Source organism: Culex quinquefasciatus, chromosome 2, assembly GCF_015732765.1.
Source record: "Culex quinquefasciatus strain JHB chromosome 2, VPISU_Cqui_1.0_pri_paternal, whole genome shotgun sequence".
Classification (NCBI taxonomy): domain Eukaryota; kingdom Metazoa; phylum Arthropoda; class Insecta; order Diptera; family Culicidae; genus Culex; species Culex quinquefasciatus.
Window position 1 is genome coordinate 209,853,577 of NC_051862.1, and position 22,410 is coordinate 209,875,986.

The 22,410-nt window shown below is 35.8% G+C and overlaps 1 protein-coding gene across 4 annotated transcripts in view; it reads left to right on the plus strand.

The window, feature by feature from the left end:
* Nucleotides 1-22,410, plus strand: part of LOC6051796 (potassium voltage-gated channel protein Shaw) — a 261,314-nt gene that overhangs the window by 144,509 nt on the left and 94,395 nt on the right. The window contains exon 1 of one of the 4 annotated variants that reach the window (XM_038258171.1): nucleotides 5,216-5,418. The exons of the other annotated variants lie outside the window; for them this stretch is intronic. The gene's annotated coding sequence lies outside the window, so the exon portion shown is untranslated. Of the gene's footprint in view, nucleotides 1-5,215; nucleotides 5,419-22,410 lie in introns of those variants that run through there. 4 annotated transcript variants of the gene reach the window in all.

Consider the following 22,410-nt stretch of genomic DNA (forward strand, 5'->3'; position numbering starts at 1 on the left):
GCGCAATATCTTGCATCAACAGCTTCTGCAATGCTTCCAAACAATGCGCGATGACGCCCCCTGATCACATCAACTTGTCACCCAACCGGAACAAATCCGGACCGTATCTCCGTCCCCGGCTGCTCATCAAATGCATCGCCCGTTCATGTACCGATACTTTCTGGCGATAGTCCTCGTCTCTGTGTCTTGTGACCAACATTCTAAACCTTGAACGCAAATCGTATACAATCTTGCTCGTCGCCGGCCTCGACAAATTGTGACACTTTCCAGTCCAATGTGCACGGCAGACACCTTTTAGTGTAGTTCCAGGTCGTCAACGATACAGGTTAGAGTAGTTTTGACGTTTGGTTTTTGAATTTTAGAAAAGTTCCTTGAACATTTGAAAATGAACTGTGAATTTTCTTCCTACCTTATTTTTAACGCTCTTGCCAACCTAATTTCATGCCATTTGCCCGGATTAGGCTCCGGTTCGATGGCCAATCTCTGCCACATATCTTCGCCGCTCGATTTCTGTATCTGTTCCTGATCCCTGGCACTGCGCTGACTGTTAAGACCCTCTCAACCCATCCGGAGGGGCCATCACCAACGACGTCGACGGGTCCATCCATTATAGATGCGGTTGGTCATCAATTCCGCCTGGTTGACCGCAACCGGGACACAACATCGACAACCGCAGAGTTCAGTGTTGGTCCGCAAGAGTTTTCGCTCCAGTGAGCCACAGTTTTCAAACTATAAAATATTTCCGTTCGGGTCACCGGTCTCTGGCATCGGATGGCCTGGACTCCGGACCCCGGTGGGTGGACCGGGGAATTCCACGCTCCATTGGCCACTCCCGCGTCGTCTTCCGCATGGTTGGAGATGGGGCGCGAGCCTTCAGCGAGCGAGCGCGATGGTCATCGATGGACCTGGACCACCACTTGGAGAAGGGGATTTTAGAGGTTGGAATTGGTTTCAGGGTGCTTTTTTATTTCTAGGTTATGTTGACCGTCGATTGGTGAGAGAGTTTCGCAGCTGTGGACGTTGTGGTTTTGGTTTTTCGGAGAGGTGCAGTGAACTGGGTTTTGGAATTAATTTACTTTTTTTTTAAGACCGGAAGGTATACCAGAAACCTGGAAGCTGATTAGTTTGGACAACACAATAATATTTGAAAGATAGACTTTATGAAATATTTCAGCGATTCATTTAACAAAACGTTTGCGGGTCGATTTGACAAATTAATGGTAGAGTTTGGATGTACAATTTACCGATGAGCAATTCTCTACAAAATCGACCGATTTCGACAATTATTATTTTTTGTATTTTCTATTTGACTCAAACTTTGCGGTGGCCTTCCCTATGACCAACGAAGCCATTTTGTGGATTTGGTTATTCCATACAATTTTGGCAGCTGTCCATACAAATGTGATCTTTTTAATGAATTTTCCGTTCAACACCAAGTCTTTGAGAAAGTTGTAGTTATTGTTGAGGACTATTGAAAAAAAGGGTTCACGAAAAAAATCCAATTATTATTATTTTTTTCAAAATTGGGAAATCCAAAATCCGTAATTTTTATGAATTTCGAGATTTTTTGATATGTTTTAGGGAAATAAAACATGCAACTTTTGAGCCATAGAGATGCATGGTCAAACTTTCTGAAAATGATAATTTGTTTGGGAAATATAGTGATTTTTGGAAATAGTAAAAAAATTTCATGTAAAATTTAATTTGCAATTGAAAAAAACTTTAGGCCGATGCATTTTACACTAGAGAAATTCTCTACGAAATCGGATTTTTTTTTAGAATTTTAATTCCCCAAAAAAGCCATTTTGCATCATAAGTTTGTCCATATAATTTCCCATACAAATTTGGCAGCTGTCCATAAAAAACGATGTATGAAAATTCAAAAATCTGTATTTTTTGAAGGATTTTTTTGATCAATTCGGTGTCTTCGGCAAAGTTGTGGGTATGGATACGGACTACACTGGAAAAACATGGAACACGGTAAATTTTTTTTTGTTTTTATGTTTAAATTTTTGTCTCTAAAACTTGAATTGCAAAAAAGCACTATTTTTGATTTTTTATAGGACATCCAATGCCAACTTTTCAGAAATTTCCAGGTTGTGCAAAAAATCTTGGACTGAGTTATGAATTTTTGAATCAATACTGTTTTTTTTTTTTCAAAAAATCGAAATAATGGTTGCAAAACAATTTCAACTTAATTTTTCGATGTAAAATCGACTTTGCAGTCAAAAAGCACTTAAGTGAAATTTTGATGAACCGTTTTCAAGTTATAGCCATTTTAGGTCACTTTTTTTAAAAGAGCCGCAGTTTTAATTTTTTTAAATAAGTGCACATGTTTGCCCACCACAAGGTTTAAGAAGGCCACATTATAAGGTGTTACGTCGATTCCGGTTTTGTTTGCCCACCTTTGAAAAAAATATTTTTGAAATGCTGAGAAAAGTCTCTATATTTTGCTTTTTTGAGCTTTGTTGATACGAACCATAGTTACCGAGATATTGCCATGCAAAGGTTTAAAAACATGAAATTCGATGTTTTTCAAGTCTCACCCAAACATTCCACCATTTTCAAACGTCGGTATCTCAGCAACTAATGGTCAGAATTACAATGTTAAAATATGAAACATTTGTGAAATTTTCCGATATTTTCGAAAACAATATTTTCAAAATTTTCAAATCAATACTAACATTTCAAAAGAGCCAAACATTCAATATTACACCCTTTTGTAATGCTAGTCTTTATTTGATTTTTTTTGAATATTGTTTTGCAATCAAAAATTACTGTTTTCAAAATTTAGCCAATGATGGTTTGGTTTCAACTTAATATTTGTAGTTTTTCGATTTTTTTTTTAAATTCTGACCATAAGTGATCATTTTCTGAATATTTTATTTAAAAAGTTCAGTATCTAATGCAAACAACATTCATGAAATTCTCAGATTTTTTCGAAAAAAAAAATATTTTCAAATTGTTTGAATGAAGAATAACATTACAAATGCTCCCAACATTCAATAATACAACATTGTTATTATTATTTTTTTTTTTTGTATTTTTTTGTATTTTTTTTTTTGCAGTAAATCCGTACGCTTAAAAAACCATTTTACAGCACCAGTTCATCCATATCATACAGCTGTAGTTTTATGATCGATTGTTATTTTAATTTATATTATTATTTTTATTTTATGTTTTGTATTTTTAAGTGAACATACTATGTGATTTTTTTTAAAGAAAATTCCTAATATGTTTTAGATTTTTGATAACTAAGTTTGATTTTAAAAATAGTGTTGTTTGAAAAAAAATCTAACGATTGTTGTAAAATGCTGACTCAATTTTTTAAATGCTAAATAAAATTGTTCATTTTTGTATATAGTACACCGTTTTCAGATAAAAGCCATATTTAAAAAAAAACGTAGTTTTCTTTTTAAAGATACTGTATCTGATTTTACATTTTTAAAAAAACATGTTTAAAAATCTGGAACAAACACAACATTTTGTAACTTTATAAACACGGCCTTTGATTGTTGAGATATTGCCATGTTTATAAAAAACATGAAAAATTAGATTTCCTCAATGTTGCCCAGTGATCCCTCGTTTTCTGATCACCGATAACACAATTTTCAGTGATCAAAAAATGGTAAACAAAAAACAATTATATTTACAGGTTTGAATATTCAAATTTGAAGATTTGAAGATTTGATGATTTGAAGATTTGAAGATTTGAAGATTTGAAGATTTGAAGATTTGAAGATTTGAAGATTTGAAGATTTGAAGATTTGAAGATTTGAAGATTTGAAGATTTGAAGATTTGAAGATTTGAAGATTTGAAGATTTGAAGATTTGAAGATTTGAAGATTTGAAGATTTGAAGATTTGAAGATTTGAAGATTTGAAGATTTGAAGATTTGAAGATTTGAAGATTTGAAGATTTGAAGATTTGAAGATTTGAAGATTTGAAGATTTGAAGATTTGAAGATTTGAAGATTTGAAGATTTGAAGATTTGAAGATTTGAAGATTTGAAGATTTGAAGATTTGAAGATTTGAAGATTTGAAGATTTGAAGATTTGAAGATTTGAAGATTTGAAGATTTGAAGATTTGAAGATTTGAAGATTTGAAGATTTGAAGATTTGAAGATTTGAAGATTTGAAGATTTGAAGATTTGAAGATTTCTGGGCAAGAGAATAAAAATCATAAGAATAGATAGAAAAGTATTCAAAAAAATACGACAAAAAAAAGAAAAGCCAATTGGACAAACTGAACAAAAATAAATGCAAGACAAAAATTGGCTTCGAAACGAAACGAATCAAAATATTCCAAAAATACACATTCCTTTATCCTCTACACGTGAAGACACCCAAATAAATTCGTCAAACAACAATGTGCCATCGTTATCGCCCGAATGGTCCCGGAATCCTTGCGACAAACGACCTCCTCTCAACATCCGATGACCCACCACCATTCGATTTGAATGACCTAGCCTGGCATGAGAGACAGTATCCTGCATTCACAAATCACCATCGATCCGAAGTTGCGCGCCCCCCAAAAGTATGCTGTGTTCGAAATAAGACCTCTCTCTCTTTCCTCGATTTGCCTATCACATTAACAACACGCGCCGCAGGACTCTTGACTTGCTCTCTCTGTCTCACTCACACAATCACACACACAGAACAGGACAACCGTTTCCGATCCTTTGTCGAGTGTGGGTGGTTGGGTGTATACTTTCGAGTATGTTTGGAAAAGCCCAAAAGCAAACGAAAGTTACGTGATTAGACATGACTGGAAATAATGAGGATGGATTTCTGTTTGACGACCTGCCGCCTCATCGGTCGCAGAAGGCAGTCTCCTTCGGTCCTTGCGTGACGTGGCCACCCCGAAAAAGGACACACGTCGATAATTTATGCGCCCAAATGGGAAAATTTATGGACGGTCGTTAGGACTTCGCTGCACAAGGACTATCATTTTCGAGAGGTGGTTGGGGGCAGGACTCTCTCGCGTCCCTCTAATGATGGGAATGAGAATGATGGCAGACTGAAGTTTCCGACCTGGGTGAAGAGAGTGGTCAAGTTTGCTTTTTATTGCTGGCTTGTTAACTTGTGGGGAGCCTTTTTTGGGGGAAGGTGGTGTTACACTGGGAAACGAAACTAGGGTTGTAATTTCTTAGAAGGAAACTAGGAATCTCCCTAAAACTGAATACAACAAAATTAACTTTTGAAAACCATTTATTTTGCTACACCGTGTCATAACTGCTGCTATAATTAAATGTTGGGCAATAAAGTGGGATAATTTAACCAATAAACTTCGTTTCATGCTTGTTTTTCCCCCCACCGTCATTAACGATCACTAAGAGGTACTTTGTTTACTTTTCTTTTCCAGGTGAGCCATTAGACATCGAAATAGCATTCAAGCAAGACGAAATAAAAAAAGCTGTAAGTAAAGCACAAATCATTCAGAACATCCAAATGGTGCTCATAAGCAAACTCTTTAACCTTAATCTAATTTTGGTCAGTCCGTCCCACAGACAACAACAAAAAAAACAAGCTTCCAAGAAGTGAAATCTAACTAGTCAAACCCTCGTCTGCTTCAAAAAGTCGTCTATGCTTCTAATCCCCAGCTCGTTTCTGTGCTTTTTTTTCAATCTCTCATGGTGACAACTCATTCCGCATAGAAAGTAGTGTTCAGGCAAAAAAAGGTCGTTGCATTGCGGAGATCTTCCGGGCAAAACGCCGGTCGTCGGATGAAAAATCCCTAGGTCTAGGCGGACGACGGAAGCAGAGCCTTCATAAGAGACGCCCCCGGTTTGACTTTAATTCAATTTTAACTCTACTCGGGCAGCCGCATCACACCCGGTTTGGGTGGGGACTTCTCTTGAGGTTCGATTCCATCTACTGTGAGAGGGCACGTTGGAAATTTTGAAACTGGTTTCACATTTTCTTGTACTCAATTGAATCTAATCTCAAAGTTAATTCTTTAGTATCAGTAAAATGCACTTAGGATAAAAAAACGGGATTTCTCCAGAAATTCACATAATGGTCTGATATTATTTATGTATGAAACTTTGTTTTTCGATTCTATATGTTCAAATAAGTCAATATGCATAATTAGTTTCATCTTACAAGTATACAGTCCAGACACGATTATCCGAAGCCTCGATTAGCTGAAGTTTCGATTATCCGAAGACAGTTGATCACGATACTTGATGTCCTTGTATTAATTTTTTTGAATTAAATATACTTTATTGAATCTTTCTTATAATAATTACATTTGGTTTACATAATAAGTGGTCAGCTGTTGCTCTTCAGCTTTAGTTTGCTTTTCGTGATTTAAACACTGTTCATATTCATAACTTTAAAAGTATATGATTTATCATTTTTGTAACACTAGGTACAATGAAGAAAAAAATTAAGAAAACATAACCTAACCTAAAACTAACTTAATCTTACCATAAACTAAACCAATCCTTGAATCAAGGGGTATTCAGATATAGCACATTTTTCCCTGAATTTCAAACATTTTTCTTGAATCTTCTGATCCAACATTTTTACTTCTGCTAATTCATGAACCTCACTTGATCTTGTCCAGCCAGGAACATTCAAAACCATTTTGAGTACCTTGTTTTGGACACGCTGGAGCTTCAATTTATGAGTTCTAGCGCAACACTCCCAAACAGGTACTGCATACTCAATAACGGGGTAAATTATTTGTTTGTAAACTGCTAGCTTATTTTTCAAAGATAACTTTGATTTTCTGTTAATTAAAGGATACAAACACCTGATGAGAATGCTGCACTTGTTCAATATTTTATCTACATGCTGTCGAAACAATAGTTTCGAGTCAAGTATGAGACCTAAATATACAACTTCCTTTGACCAGGGTATTGAAACATCATTCATTTTAATCAAAACATCATCCTTTGGGACAAATCGGGCCGATTTGGAAAGTGGAAAAATGATGGTTTGAGTTTTGGCTGCATTTATGCGAATTTTCCAGTCGCCAAAGTATTCGGAAAGAACGTCAAGACCCTTCTGAAGACGGCCAACTAAATATCTGGTTATTTTACCCTTATAAATAACGGCAGTGTCATCAGCAAAAGTGACAACACACCATTACCAGGAAGAGTAGGCAAATCAGATGTAAAAATATTGTACAGAAGTGGGCCAAGAATACTTCCTTGGGAACCCCAGCATCAATGTTGAATAATCCAGAAGCAATCCCATTCAGAAAACCCTGAACGATCTCTCCGAAAGATAGTGCTGGATAATTTTGATAAGATACATTGGAAAACCGTATAAATACAGTTTATGTATCAAACCATCATGCCAAACATTGTCAAAAGCCTTCTCAACATCCAACAAAGCCATAGCAGTTGATTTAGACTCAAGCTTGTTCTGCTTGATGATTTTAGTTACTCTCGTAAGCTGATGAGCAGTATTATCCCTTTCGGAAGCCAAACTGCTCATTCAAAATTATATTATTATCGTTGGTAAAATCCAAAAGCCTTGAATAGATGACCTTCTCAAAGAGTTTGGACAGACTACTCAAAAGACTAATGGGACGATAACTTGTTGGCGATGTTGGATCTTTTGAGGCTTCAAAATTGGTATGACTTTGCCCAGCTTCCAATTGGTGGGGAAGTAACCAAGTTGCAAACATTTATTGAAAATATTGGCTAGATGTTGAAAGAACTGATCACTCTGTTTTTTCAACACTAGATTAAAATGTTATCAAAGCCTGGAGCTTTCATATTTTTCATTTGTTTAACTGCAACTTTGACTTCCTCACCAGAAACATGGGAATCTGCAGGAAATTCAAAGGTAGAGTCATTGATTGTTGAAATACTATTGGCAACTGATGTTTCTTTACGGCTGGTCATGGAAGCGCCAAGATTATGTGAACTAACAAAATGAAGCCCAAGTGCATTTGCCTTTTCCTCGGATGTAATCAAAGGAGAATCCTCAACAATAAGAGGAGGAATAGGCTTTGGTTTGTTTTTAAGAACTTTTGAAAGTTTCCAAAATGGTTTTGAATAATTCCCAAGCTGGCTTACATGTTTTGAAAATTCTTGATTTCTGATATTGTCAAGTCGGTCTTGTATGATTTTGTTCAAATTGTTAACTGAAATCTTTTGTCATAGTCCCCAGTCCGTTGATATTGTCTCCTATAAACATTCCTAAGTCTAATCAAGTGTTTAGTATCTACGTCAATATCAGTTACCTTAAAATTAACAGGAACCTCCCGAACGTTGGCAGCCTCTGCTTGGTTGATAGCCTGCTGGATCACCTCCAGCGAACGATCAATATCAGCAGAAGTTTCCGGGTGTTGATCATAGTCGATGTTGCTGTCTACCACTTGCTGAAACTGCTGCCAGTCAACGTTGTGGTAATCTTTCCGGGTTGGTTGCCGCTGCGGAGTAACGGAAGCTCCAACCTCCACAACCACCGGATAGTGATCAGAACTCAACTCTTCAAACACCTCAGGATGAGCCACGTTCTCAGCCATATTGGTAATGAAGAAGTCGATGATTGAGTGATTCCCAGACCGAGCCACCCTCGTTGGACGATCCGGACTCACAACGTTGTAGTATCCGTTTTGCAGATCGTTGTGCAGAATCACTCCGTTCCGATTCCTCCTGCTGTTGCCCCAAACTTCATGCTTCGCGTTGAGGTCACCAGCGATGATGTACTTTGCGCTCCGCCGTGTCAGCTTCTGGATATCGCCCTTCAGTTTTGCTGCTGAACCATCTCTGGCATTCACCTGACGTGGGCAGTATGCAGCAATGAAGAGTACTGGGCCAACCGAAGTGGGAATTTCCACTCCAACGGCCTCGATGATGTCCAGCTTAAAGTGTGGCAGCCGGCGTGGCTTGAGATCACGATGAACAGCGACAAGCACACCTCCTCCTCCAGAGGTGGTCCTGTCGAGCTGCGTCGCGATCTTGTAGTTTTGCAGATAAACTTTTTCACCGGGCTTCAGATGAGTTTCCGTGATGGCAGCTACGTCGATCTCCTTCTCGCGAAGAAAATCCACCAGCTCTAAGTTCTTCCTCCTAATGGAGCAAGCGTTCCAATTCAGCAGCTTGAGGGACCTACGATCCATACTGGATGACGAACGAGGTCAGCACTTCAATCTGCTGGGTCTTGGTTTTGCATCCACGCAGTGCAGCGGACATCTGTTTGAAAATATTGAGGAGTTCGGTTGAGGTGTAAAGATCATTACCATTTTCCTCAACTGCTGGTTCTTGGGTTGGTCTTGGCTCCTGGCTGAAGCCCGGTGGTGGCGGTCTCGGCTCCTGGCTGGAACCCGGCCGTGGATGATTCATCTCAGCTCTCTTCCTGGGATCCAACGGCAACGGTGCCAAGTTCGGGACCTGGCGTCGCGGTTGAAGAGGTGGAAAATTTTGCTCCACCAGGGCTGGAGGAGTTCTACGACGCTGAGGCTGATTCTTCGTCGATGCTTGCTGCCGAATTTTCACGAACTCAGCTCTCTTGGGGCACTTTCGGTCGGTTGACGAGTGCTCACCGTTGCAGTTGAGGCACTTCACCAGCGAATCTTGGATGCACTGGGATGTGATGTGCGCATCGGTACCACATTTGGCGCAACGACGCTTCAGGTGGCAGTTCTTACCTCCGTGCCCGAAGCCCAGGCAGTTGAAGCATTGTGTGACGTCACGATGCACTGGTCGGTATCGCTCCCACGACACGATAATGTTGAAAACCGCTCGAATTGCCTTCAGCTCAGGAAGCGTCGTCGATCCCTTAGCCAAATGCAGCAGGTAGAGCTGGTCACGGTACTTGATGTCTTTGTTGCGTCGGCTCATTTTGTGCACGGCCAACACATCCAGTTTCAAAACTTTTAGCTCGGCAGCTAATTCCTCCACTGGCATGTCGTACAGACCTCTGACGACGATTTTGTACGGCTTATCCATGACGACATCATGGGTAAAGTACTCCGCCTCGTTTTCGGTCAAGTAATCCTTGACCAGTTGATAGTGCTGCCTGGATTGCACCAGCACCTTAAATCCGTCCTGACACAGACGAATGTTGCCTTGGACTTTCCCAGACTTGATGAGTTCAACCAGCCCCGCACGAAAGTCGATCGTTGCTGCTGATTGCCTCACATAAAAGGAGGCAGTTTCTCCTTTCGCTGTTTCACTTCATTCTCCTTTGCTTCCGCTACCTGGTCCTCGTCAGGCAGTCCAGCGAACTTGTTGTTCTTCAAAAGCTGCTCCTCGTGCGATGAAGAGTTCTCCTCCTCCTCATCCATCGGTACAGTACCGTCGCTCTTTTTCGTCTTTTTGCTGTTCGATGTCACTTCCAAAAGCACCTTCCTTTTGGAAATTCCCGGTTTTTGGCCATCAGTTGAGGCCTCAACCTTCCTTTTGGAAATTCCCACTTTTTTGCCTGCTTGAGCCGCAGGTAGGGCAATATTGCCGGCGTTTTGCGCCGGGACGCGACGAGTCATGTTGATTCAGACAACCTTCACCAACGAATGCTCGGATAACAATGATTGATGTCCTTGTTGTGTCTCATCATTTTGAAGACTTCGATCACGTTCAACTTAAGAGTTGTTAGCTCTTCTTTCAGCACACTCACATCCATGTCGTACAGGCCACGCAGGACCTGTTTCATGGGGCGTTTACCTGGATCGTCATGGCTGTAGTATTCAATCTTTGTGTTGTTCTAGAAATCCCGAACGTAGTTCTCGTCCATTCTGCCAGGTAGCAGAATTGGTGGTGGTATCATTATGTTTCTGAAAAATGAATTGCACCAAAACATTTGTCAGAGTTTCATTATTTTGTAAGAAAGGCTCTTTTTCACTTCTGGTGATATTAAATCGGGTTTTAAATAAACATTTTTGTATTTTTGTAAATGTACACCAAAGTTCCAAACATCATTTTTACGTGTGAAATTGAATAATGAATTAAAAACAATTTCATAAAGTGCACCGTTAGGCCGATGCAAATATTTAAAAAAGTTTTTGTCTCTCGACCCTGGCCGAGGTCAAGGGGGCAAAAATAAAAAAAATATAAAAATTTAAATAACAAGCCATAATCTTCACATTTTAATGAAAAAAGTGTTTTAAAATGCATTTTACACTAGTTCAGTTGTTTTGCAATCATTAGTTTTCAAAAAATCAAAGATTTCATGAAAACAAAAATTGTATAGAAAAAAAAAGATTTTGCATCGAAAATTTTCAAAAAATCTTAAGATTTTTTAATAAACCCAAACATGCTTTAAAATGATTTTAAACGCAGGAGAATGTATTTTAATTTGATTTCAGCTCGTTGCACTTGAATTTTAATTGAAATTTTGAAGTTTATTGTAAAAATATTTTTTTTGCCCCCTGATTTTCGGGCCAATTTTGAAGGGGGGGGGGGGGCGACAAAAACTTTTAAAAATATTTGTACCAGCCTTATTGAGTTTAAGTAAAATTATTTAAAAAAAATTATGCTAAGTACGTTTTGATTAACAATTTGGTATTTTCATCTTATTACGATGGTTTAATGTTTAATTTATTTTTCAATTCAATAAAAATAGATTTCATTAATTTGAGTACATTTTTGGCCTAGCCAAAAATATTTTTTTTAGATTTCATAGTATTGAAAACCATTTTTCAAGATGGTTTTATTTCTCAACGCCTAAGGCCTTTGCAATTTGTATTTCTTGATTTCCCCCCTTCTAACAAAAGGTAATTCTCCTTAAACATTCAAATTTTCATTTAAAAAAAGTACTATTGTACTATTTAAATTGATTTTGAACCATTAACAGTATTGCAAAGCTTTAATTTTCAACAATTTTAATCAAATAGGGAAATTTTGGACCATTTGGAAATTTTTGAACCACAGATCGGAAAAAGACATGTCTGGACTGTACTTATTTTAATGGGAAAATAACTTCTGAATACTTACAAAAACTTTTTGCTTTCAAATTTTGAAAAAAAAAACCCTGAAATCTATCTTTATTATTTCTTTTTACTCATAGGTCTGTTTCTTGAAAAAATATTTTTTTTAATCAAATTGTTGTCTTTAGCAAAATTGTAAATATTGCTTGGGGTTCTGAGAGAATTTAAAATAACTCTGTTTTAAAATCTATTTTCTGCACAAAATATCTAATTGAAGAATCATAAAAGGCAATTTAAAAAAGGAAGATAATCAATTTAAAAAAAGAAGATAATCAAATTAAAAAAAAAACTAAAGAAGAGTTTTTTCAGATGTAAAATCAAATTAAAATCAAAAGCATTTAGGAAAAAAAAAACAAATGATATCGTTCATCAATTTCAAATGTTTGTCAATGTTTTTCTATTTTTTCAAAACAATTTTTCACCTGAAGAAGCCATGACCGAGATCGACCAACCGTGAAAATATTTTTTTTCAAGATCTGAAAATTTCCTAAAGAAAATTGCTTATAATACATTGAGTTAATTTAAATAAAGTACTTATAATTGCATTTATTTATTTTTCAAATAAACCACCAGCTTTTTTCCATATTTTTAAAAACCTAGGATTAAAAAAATAGCAAACTGGTTAATGATTTTTTACCATAGTGTTTTAAGCTCAAAATATGATTTTTTTGACATCTGAAACATATCCCGAAGAGCGATTTTCAAAAAATTGTTGTTCTGTGCAGACATTTTCTTAAAACTTTATCATCAAAGACGATAATTGAATTCACTACATCTGGATTGGAAATTCAGTACATCGCCAAGTAGAAACCTACCCTCTACCGGTCAGGATTTCCAGGGAGCATTTTTACTCTTTGAAGAAAATCTGACTATGCAAAGCCAGTCGGAATGTTCAGTTTTAATTTTTTTTATTTCGTGGCCAAAATGCTTAAAATACCTTGTAATTGTTTTTTTTTTTTTTGTAAAAGCAAGAGAATGTGAATTTCTAGGAACGTTTGAAGTTCAAAACTTTTTTATATGGTAATGATCCCCGATCAGGTCTGCAATCCTTGAAACAAAGATTTTTTTTCTCTGAGTGCCAACTCAATTCATTAAGCTTTCTTCAAATTGCAACAAAAAGAAGGGAAGAAACCAGCCTGGTCCACTCGCTGCGACGCATTCTATTTTCATTCGATTTAAACGAGAGTTCCGTCCATTTCAAGCTCTAACGATAGAAAAAAAAACTCACCCTCAATGTTTCCCAGGAAAAACCACTCGACGTGACACTGAGCAGGGTTCGAGTGGCAACCAGTTAGCTGAAAAAAAACTGATGAAGAGAGGAACTAGTTCAACTGCCAAACGGCCACTGCTGGATTAAAATTGACTCATTCATGTGGAAGGTGGATGGGGAAGGAGGGGGAAATGTTCCATTTTCACCTTATTTTTCGCTTTTTTGGTTCGATTAAACTTCATCAAAGAATCTTCGAAATTGGTCTGAACTTTGCTGGGAGGAAGATTTATTTGCCTCTTTTTGGAAATTGGACCTTCCTGGAAAATGACTGCCACTGTGGAATGAAGAATGCTTTTAATCCACTTTCATTAAACTGAATGATAGAGGGTGGGGATTTCGTTCCAGGAGGTTGGTTAAATTGTGTTTAATTGATAGCAAAATTTGTGGATGAATAAATAATCGAGGAGTTTGGTGTTGTTTTTGCTCTACTTTAATTTTAAGCTGATGATCCGTTTTTTTTGTCGTGATTGAAGCTTTCGAACGAGTGTTCAATAATTTAAATTTAATGATTGAATTAAATTACTGGTCACAGTCGAAGTGTGACTGTACATCAGACAGTGTGACACCAAGTGAAATAATTGTTAAATGGGGCATAGTCACGGGAAAACAAACACTCTCGAAATCATGTTTTATTCGCGCGTGTATTATCACCGCGCATCAAGGTTGAATAATTTAAAATCGTGTTATTAGCAATGCCATTCAGTTGATTACCACTTAATCGGGTGGCCTCATTAGTGCAACATGTTAACGCTTTTTCGCCAGCCAACTGGCAGAGAAATGATTCAAAGTAGAGCACTTGAAAAGTTTGGCCCAATTCAATTACCCTCCCATTTGCAGTTCGCTCCAAGAGACCACCGTTTGCATTAATTTCTCCGAATTCAATTTGGTAAACATTCTCGTAATGAAACCGTCTCCTTCTCCTCCATCACGAAAAATAAGACTTTTCGTGCCCGAATCCCAGAAGAACTTTTATTTTCCTCCTCTCGACCCATCCACTTAATGGTTCATATCATGCTACAGAAACAGCATCGCCAAACAGGCTGGAAAAAAGACACCACCCCCACAACTCCCACCCCACCCAAAATTTCGAATAAGAAAGCGAGCCCCCAATTTTCTGGCCCCAACTGCTGGAATAGAAGATATTCAGGAAGTGAACTCTCTCTCGCAGAGATGGCTTTGCGGGCTGACGAGTGCGCAACCAGCGTAAGCTTTTGGCAGTGTGGAGGAAAAGTTTTAATTAAATAAATTCTGAAACCGAATTACGACTCAAACGACACTGACGGGAGTCGTTTTGACGAGGGAAACCTTCGCTGATGATGGAAATGCGAAGTTGAATGGGAGAATGATGGTACGGAATTACGAAAACATTGTGTTTTTTATGATATTTGCTGTGCATTATTTGTTGGATTTGAATGCAATCATGAATTTTTGAAACAATAATTGAAAATAAAGCACTCGTCAGAACAAACTTTTAGAGTTCTTAGAAATATTTTTATTTTAATTGTTTGTTAAAATCTGAGCTATCCTACTTCACAACAAGGGTTCAGTTTAACCCAACCTGATAATCACTATACATTTTGCTTTAATTTGGCAAAAAAATAACTTCGGCAAATACAAAAAAAACCCATGAAAGTCGTTTTAAGACGTTCTGTTGGTGGTCGTTTCGCGAATGAAAAAAAAAATCGATGGAAACTTATTGTGAAGCATAAATCAGTAGTTAAAACCTCAAATGATCAATTATTTTCGTAATTTTAACATACATAAAAAAAACTTAAACAGTTCTTTAGATCACATAAAATATGATTTTTTATCAATTCTTTGAGTTAATTGAATTTTTCAACATGAGTTGTATACAAAATTAATTGGATATTCAAAATAAAATTTTCATTCCTTTTTCATTCTAATCAGCAGGAACAGCCATTTAAAAATAAATAAAATTTTTATGACATATTTTTTTAGATTTTTTACGTTCTTTATGATACAATATGCACCGATTTTTCATTTTATTTACTATGTAAGAAGATGAAATTCATGTATTTTTCAGTAAGTTTTTTGCATTCCTCGATCTGAGCATTAATTTGTAATTAAATTGTTTTTGAGAAATTTATAGCTATGAATTTTTGCATTCTTTTGATCCTAAGGAATTTTTCGATTTTTTATGGTGATTTAGAGTGTTTTTTGTTTAAAGTTCTGCTTGATAAAAAAAAAAAGAGCATGGTAAAAACAAAAGCAAAAAAAAATCAAATAAATGAAAAAAATAGAAGAAAAAGGAAAATACATCAAAGAAGTAAATAAAAACATTGTTAATCAATCAAATCAAACAAAGATAAATGAATGAAATCATAGCCCCCCTTCAAAGTTGGCTCGAAAAATCAGGGCGCAAAAAAAAAATTCAAAAAACTTTTAAATTTCAATGGAAATTTGAGTACAATCAGCTTAATCAATTTAGAATGCGTTTCCCTGCGTTTTGAATCACTTTTAGCATGTGTGAGATAATTTAAAAATCTTTTGATTTTTTTTTTAAATTTTCGATTTTAAATTTTTTTCCCGTCAAAATTTTTGTTTTCGTCAAATACTTCTTTTTGTTGAAAATTAATGATTGCAAAACAGCTGAACTAGTGTAAAATGTTTTTAAAAAACTTTTTTCCATGCTCATGCTGAAACTATAGCTTGTTAGGCAGTTGCAAATATTTTTTGAAGTTTATGTCCCTCGGCTCTGCCCAAAGTCAAGGGGGGGGGGGAGGACAAAAAATACAAAAATTAAAAAATTGAAATAACAAGCCTAGGTTTCAACATTTGGATGAAAAAAAAGTGTTTAAAAATGCATTTTACAGGCATACAGTTGCTTTCCAATAATTAATTTTGAAAAAAAATTTACCCCTCGATTATTCAGGCCAACATTGAAGGGGGGGGGGGGAACATAAACTTTGAAAAATATTTGCAACGGCCTTACAAAAAAAAATCAATGGCACCAAACATATTTACCTAAAGTATTTATTTATTTATTGCTTGATCCAACACTTTGGCTGTTCTGAAGTGGCGGGAATGTGTGCGTTCTTTTTATTGGAAAACTTTGACGTAGAGATTTAACTGATTACATAAATAAGAGCATTTAAAAATTATAAAACTGGAGTATTTCACAAAAAAAAAAAAAACTTTGAAGTCTACTTCAGATATTCATGCTCAATTTAACTTTGGCATTATGAGACAAAAAAGAAGATGCATTGATTTGTTCTACAAAGAACTTTTATGTTGCTTTTTTGCTTGCTCTTTAGGCTGGTACAAATATTTTTAAAAGTTTTTGTCACCCCCCCCCCCCCCTTCAAAATTGGCCCGAAAAATCAGGGGACAAAAAATTTTTTTACAATAAACTTCAAAATTTCAATGAAAATTCAAGGGCAACCAGCTGAAATCAAATTAAAATACATTCTCCTGCGTTTAAAATCATTTTAGCATGTTTGGGTTTATTAAAAAATCTTAAGATGAAAATTTTCGATGCAAAATCTTTTTTGTTTTTTTTCTATACAATTTTTGTTTTTGTCAGATCTTAGATTTTTTGAAAACTAATGATTGCAAAACAACTGAACTAGTGTAAAATGCATTTTAAAACACTTTTTTTCATTTAAACGGAAGACTATGGCTTGTTATTTAAATTTTTATATTTTTTTATTTTTTTTGCCCCCCCCCCCCTTGACCTCGGCCAGGGCCGAGGGACAAAAACTTTTTTAAATATTTGCATCGGCCTTATTTCAATGCAAACAATGGAACTCAAAAATTATTGATATTTTTTAATTCCTATTTCTGGAAATTTTTAACGCTGAGGGGAAATTTTAATACGGATTTTTCCAATTAATTTAGAAATATTTGAAGAAAATGTGGAATTTTTTAAAAGCAAAAAAGGAACGTTTTTTTTAAATGCAGTTGAATAGAGTTTAAAATGGATATAAAAAATAAATTGTTTTAATTTATATAAAGTAAGACTTAATAAAAGTACCAAAGGCCTCAATAATCAGCAAAAAAAATTGAAAGGATGATGAAATAAAGAAAAATAAGTTTAGAGATCCTGAATTCACTCTTTTTTCTATTTAGTTTATTGTTTAAAAATCTTCTTGAATTTCATATTAAATTCATTTTAAAGATCATTCTCAGAAGCCATTAATTTTAAAAGACTGGCAAGGTTGCCAAGATATAGCCTATTTGGTAATATGCTATGACTGTCCTCTCAAGTATACGAACTTTTTTTGTTTTCAGAATTGAAGTATTTTGATGAAGACTGCAATAACACTAGAGAGTTGTCAATTTGCCAAACGCTTTTCGGTGACACTTTATTACTTGTTCCAACTTAAGTTGTTCCAAGCCATCAACATTCAATTTCCAGTGTAATGTAAAACACGATTCGCCAGAAACGCTTCGGACACAGATCCAAACTGAATTGTGGTATTCATTTTGCGGGAGCAATATACATTAATTAAATAACAACATATTGTATCAACTTTTCAGGGCAAATGCTGCTGAAACCATTCAAAACTGAGGATATTTGTGAGGCATCAAATCGCTGTATTATTTTTCGAAACACAGCGCACGAAAATAACTCCTCAAAAAGGTCATAAATATTTTATCGACTTCCAGCCACCACAAGAGCATACTCGTACACCTCATTTTTCCGAGCTTATTTCCATAAAAACGACCACCCATCACACGTGCACATTTTCCGGGAAAAAAAACTTGGCCCCTCCCAGAACCACAAACCCTGGCCCGATAAAATCCATTTACAGAGTGCTGTGTTGGCCCCACAGCCAGGTAACACAAAACCACCAAACACACACACACTCTATCTCTCATAAAAGGATCCCTTTAATCACAGACAACGAGTCAACAAAGTGGGATATTCTGGCCCGGAAAATGCGCTATCGCATGTTGTCATTGTTGTTCGTGCCGTTTTGGGCTGGTGGTGTGTGCTGTACTACTATCTAGCGCAAAACCCCCAGCTTTTTAATTTCACTTGTTTTACTGTTTTTTTTCTTCCATCACCCTTCCAAGTTCCCTGTTGCTGCTGCCGGTGCTTCCACTTCACCAAATATCGTGTGCGCACCCATGTGATGGTTTAGCAGCATAAACCTGCTCCTTGTTTCAACACTTTGGCTTTGCTATGGTGAGTGGGAGTGTGTGCGTTCTGAACGAAAATCTGTGTGATCTATGGAATATCACGGTGTAAAATATATATTTTTCCTGATTTCACAGTTTTTACCAAATTATATAATTTAAAAAATTGTAGAATATATTAGAAAGATTCACTATAGTTTTTTATACATTTGATAAATTTTCATATCTCTTCAACATAAAAATTCAAATAATTTATAATTTGAAAAATTATCTTTTTGTAGACCTTCTCAAAAGTAAAGTTTTAATTTGAAATTATCAAATTAATTATGTCGAAAATATAAGAAAATATCACAAAAATTTCATTTTCTAACATTGAAAAGTAGGACCAATGGTTTCCGAGATATCGTCAGTTACAAATTGCTGGTTGTTTAGGTGATTCGAATTCTTTGTAAGGCTGAACCTCCGAACTAAATGAGAAATTGAACGATTTTCAAAGTTCCAGACAGGAAATTTTCTCACCTTTTCAATAAAAATTTGTCAGGTGTGCTTTTTTAAAAAGAATTTTTTTTAAGAAAATAAATCCAAAATGCAAACCTTAAATTTGCTATAACTTAAAAACAGTACCTCCCTTCAAAGTTGGCCCAAAAAATCCAGGAGCAAAACTTTTTTTTAAACTTCGAAATTTAAATGGAGATTCAAGGAATGTCAGCAGAAATTAATTTTTTTAATGCATTCCAAAAAGTTTTTTTTTTTGTTATAATTTTTATTTTCCTCAAATCATAATTTTGTTGAAAACTAATGATTGCAAATCAATTGAACTAGTGTGCATTTGCATTTTAGAACACTTTTTTCATTCAAATGTTGAGATTATGGCTTGTTATTTCAATTTTAACATTTTTTTTTTCTGGAACTGGTGAAATTGAAATCAGTTTCTGTTAAATTTGACATGTTTTAGGTAATATTACTCAAAAAGGGGTAAAATTCAATCATCTTATAAATTCAATTCATTCATCCAAAAAAGGTGTTTTACGCCAAAATTTTAATAATTTGAAAATATCAAATTTTTAATCAAAACATTGCTATTTGTACAGCTAAATATCGATCAAAGTTGTAGAAAACCTCAACGTTTCTATTTTTTAATAATGTTTTATGTACCTATATTTTTTTTATTTTGTTGGTTGGAAAACTAAGAAGAATATTTTGTGAAAACAATATTTATTTTCTATTTCAATCAGGCCTGAAATTTTAAATCAGTTTCATTCACAATCTGTCAATAAACAGTCCAATTTTCATACGAATTTTTCAGTTTTAATGTGAAATATGAGAACCTAAAAATGTAATTTCTAGACTAATAACTCTATACACTTTAAAAACAAATTAAACCTATCGATTTGAAAATTTTGCAATAATTTTGATTAAAAATAGAGAAATTAAATAATAAAATTTTTATAGCAATTGTGTATTTCATATTTGGGTAATTCTCCGCCAACTCACACAGCAGTTGCCCCGACCCCTCTTCGATTTGCGTGAAACTTTGTCCCAAGGGGTAACTTTTGTCCCTGATCACGATTCCGAGGTCCGTTTTTTTGATATCTCGAGACGGAGGGGCGGTACGACCCCTTCCATTTTTGAACATACGAAAAAGAGGTGTTTTTCAATAATTTTCAGCCTGAAACGGTGATGAGATAGAAATTTGGTGTCAAAGGGACTTTTATGTAAATTTAAACACCCGATTTGATGGCGTACTCAGAATTCCGAAAAAAACGTATTTTTCATCGAAAAAAACACTAAAAAAGTTTTAAAAATTCTCCCATTTTCCGTTACTCGACTGTAAATTTTTTTAGAGCATGTCATTTTAAGGGCAATTTAATGTACTTTTCGAATCTACATTGACCCAGAAGGGTCATTTTTTCATTTAAAACAATTTTTTTCATTTTAAAATTTCGTGTTTTTTCTAACTTTGCAGGGTTATTTTTTAGAGTGTAACAATGTTGTACAAAGTTTTAGAGCAGACAATTACAAAAATTTTGATATAAAGACATAAGGGGTTTGCTAATAAACATCACGAGTTATCGTGATTTTACGAAAAAAAGTTTTGAAAAAGTTGTCCGTTCATGGTCACCCGCGATAGACACGGACGGCGAAACAAAGAGAAACGTGAAAAGTAACTTTTTCAAAACTTTTTTTCGTAAAATCGCGATAACTCGTGATGTTTATTAGCAAACCCCTTATGTCTATAAATCAAAATTATTGTAATTGTCTGTTCTACAACTTTGTAGAACATTGTTACACTCTAAAAAATAACCCTGCAAAGTTAGAAAAAACACGAAATTTTAAAATGAAAAATTTTGTTCTAAATCAAAAACTGACCCTTCTGGGTCAATTTATATTCGAAAAGTACATTAAATTTTCCATAAAATAACATGTTCAAAAACTTTTTACAGTCAAGTAACGGAAAATGGGAGAATTTTTAAAACTTTTTTAGTGTTTTTCTTGATGAAAAATATGTTTTTTTTCGGAATTCTGAGTACGCCATCAAATCGGGCGTCTAATTTTACACAAAAGTCCCTTTGACACCAAATTTTTATCTCATCACCGTTTCAGGCTGCAAATTATTGAAAAAAAACCTCTTTTTTCGCATGTTCAAAAATGGAAGGGGTCGTACCGCCCTCTGCCACGAGATATCAAAAAACGGACCTCGGAATCGTGATCAGGGACAAAAGTTACCCCTTAGGACAAAGTTTCACGCAAATCGAAAAGGGGTCGGGGCAACTTTTCCCGATTTCGTGTGAGTTGGTAGAGAATTACCCATTTATTTTGTGCAAATCAATGTACAGCTTAACGAAAGCTTTTTTTAAGGTGTTCTTTACCTTAATGAAATATTTTGAAATTAAACAAATTGCATATTTTTCAAAAATTTTGACTTGGTCACCGTTTTTCACAAATAAAAATATAATCTTGAATATTAGAACGAATTTAATAATTAGGTTTATTTTCGAATTTATTCCACTTACTTTTTAATCTGGGTGATGAATAGAGAATTGTGTGTGTTTTCAAGTTTTGATCGGTAAGAAGAGGTTTTTCTTTTTTACGGTTACGAAGAAGTTCTGTGAAAGTGTCATTCTGCGATGTCAAAATGAAATTCGCTGGCTGATTTTGGAATTGCGTGTTATAAGTATAGGGAAGGGAGGGGGGTAAATTTTGGCTGATTTTAGCGTGACGTACTTTATGAATGAAGCCTTACCTAAAGGGTTAGGTCGTTAGCTCAGTCCAGGTGTAGGAGTCGTCTCCCTGGGTCCTGTCTCGGTGGAGTCGGTGGTTACAGTTGGACTAACAATCTAAAGGTTGTCAGTTCGAATCCCGGGGTGGATGGAAGCTAAGGTGCAAAAAAAGGTTTGCAATTGCCTTAACAATCAAGCCTTCGGACACCTAGTTTCGAGTAGGAATCTCGCAATCGAGAACGCCAAGGCAATGCTGTAGAGCGAATAATTTGATTTTTGATTTTTTTAATTTTTTTTTATGACACATATTCCTATTTTTCCGTTTTTGTTTTGCTAAAAAATAAAGTTTTGTGATTTAAATCATGTACATACAATTTGATTCTTGAAATCTGTGACTCTGATCACAACCCCACTGTGCTCCCCCCGATGTTCCACTACATCGCATCGCTCAAACAATCTTCCACTCGAGTGGTGCTCCAGCAGCATCAAAACGCTCCTCTACTGTGTGGTGTTTTGTGAGCATCATCTGCTACTACTCTGCAACTCTTGCTTGGCGCTTTTCCCTCCCCCTTCTACACCCACTTTGGCTGATCCCGTCAAAAAGCGCGACCGTCGTCCTCGGTGCTTATCGAAACTAAGTCAGCAACGCGGAGGAAGAACAGCACCACGGGTACATCATCCTCGGCTCATCATCACCGACCGTCAAAGTTGCAACTAGGGCTGAAGCTGCAGCGTGCTCGTTTGCCACTCGAAACCATCGACATCGACAGAGAGAGGGAGTTGTTTGTTGTTGGTTGTCGAACGAGATTTTCACTCTTTTTTTTTCGATGGCAGGAAATTTGGTTACCATCATCACTGCTAATGGCAAACAACTACACGGTGAACTCGTTAGGACCCTGGTGGAAATGTGAAACTTTATGTTTATG